Below are 2,024 nucleotides of genomic sequence, written 5' to 3' on the forward strand. Positions count from 1 at the left end.
ACATAATAAACTTAACTAAACATAATGAAAGAAAGAAAAATAAATAAATAAAATAAGAACATAAATAAGATAAAAGTCAATGAAGTAAATGAAAGGAAATGGAAGACATAAACTTAATATTAATGAAAGTAAAGCATAAACATTACAAAAAATACAAAGAGAGAAAACAAGAGCATGATCTTAATCTGGAAACAAGATGCTTAAATGCATGGCAAATGCCTCTTTTTTATAGGCCAAAATTGGAAACTATTTAGTTGATGACTAATTGATGAGTGGATGACCAACTCTTGATTTGGTGACAATCTTTATCTTTTCTTGTTTGTCTAAAACATCAAGATAACGTCAAAATTGGAACCACTTGAAAAGATGAAAATTGTAGGAAATTGTCTCAGATTTCTAGGGTAAAACATTAAGGCATTTGGACTTCTAGAACTCTAGATATGGGCCAAACGCTGAACAGTGCTCGGGCTGGAGGACAGATTCAGACTTCTTTGTTGTTGCTATAATTTAAACTTGAAAATGACCTTTTTAAATCTTGGGCTCTATATGAAAGTTGTAGGCTTTTGTCTTACCTTTCTATTCATATAAAGTAGACCTAAATCCGAGATCTACAGCTCCATTTATGACCCAATTACCGAACAGTGTTCTAATTTGGACTGCACTGACATCTTTTTTTTTAGTTTGGCCATCTCTTTATCCTTTCAATTTCGATTCTTAAATTCATTAATCAATCTTTTCATTTATGTGATAGGCCTGCATTTAAAATGAACATTTAACATAAATTAAAGATATCTTATATTATTAGATATGTTATTATAAAATATGCTTTAGTTAAGGAGTTATTGATACTTCAAGTGCAAAATGATGATATACAACCTTGATAAAAATGTATTTTTAAGTACTAATCAACTATCTTCTCTTCTTTGGTTATACATCGATTTCATAGAAATCCGGTAAGGAACGTATAGGTGCTCGCTCCTCTACTGAGGCTGAATATAAAGCCTTAGCAAATAGTATTATTGAGGTTATCTGGCTTCAATATTTTTTAACAAATCTGTAGGTTCCCTCCATATCTGCTCCTACCACTTGATGTGATAACCTTGGCACCACTTATCTCTCAGTAAATCTCATTCTCAATGCTTGTACTAAGCATGTTGAGGTAGATTATCATTTTATCCACGACCGGGTTATGAAGAAAGAGATTCAGATTCGTTCTATCCTCTCTCAAGATTAGCTTACAGATGTCTTCACCAAGCTGTTTTTTATGTATCCTTCACTGCTTTTCGTTACAAGCTTCAGATCAATCCTCTACCCTTAGCTTGAAAGGACATATTATAAAATGTATAGCATATATATATATGTTGGATTTTATACAATATTATTTTGACATTGTGATCTCTACAGTTATTGTCATGTTTTGCCATATATATGAAAGGTTGGTTAAAGCACAATCTAAACCATTCTATTATTCTCAATTGTCCTACTGCATAGAAATCTTTTTTTCATAAGAAAGTATTTTAAAATCAATTTATCTATTAATTGAAATTAACTATTTTTAAATGATTTTAAAGTTGCATTTTTATTAGATTTTGGTTATAATCTTTTAATAGGAAAACAAATATTGAAGATAAAAATATATTTAGTTGAAGATACATACATATAAATTAAAAATAAATATGTTTTTAAAATAGTTTTAGGGTGGATGTTTTGTATTAAAAAAAAAAAAGCAAAATGAAATGTTCTTACTGACTTAACTCTTTTATCTTGAAATAATGAAAGTTTTTTAGAAGGAATAGAACTTATCTTTCTTTTCTTAAATTAATAAAAGTTACAGGAGATATTTATATCCAAAATAGTTCTAGCAAAAGTTTATCGTAATTTACCACATTATATAAAATGGGATTCAAACTAGTTTTAGTAGAAATCTATCCTAATCTACTATATTACATAAAAATAAGAAATGTAAAAAAATAGGAACAACTAATAGACTAACTCCCTCAACAAACTTATTCAAATCTAAATTT

Source organism: Populus euphratica, unplaced genomic scaffold (assembly GCF_000495115.2).
Source record: "Populus euphratica unplaced genomic scaffold, PopEup_1.0 scaffold756.1, whole genome shotgun sequence".
NCBI classification, from domain to species: Eukaryota; Viridiplantae; Streptophyta; class Magnoliopsida; order Malpighiales; family Salicaceae; genus Populus; species Populus euphratica.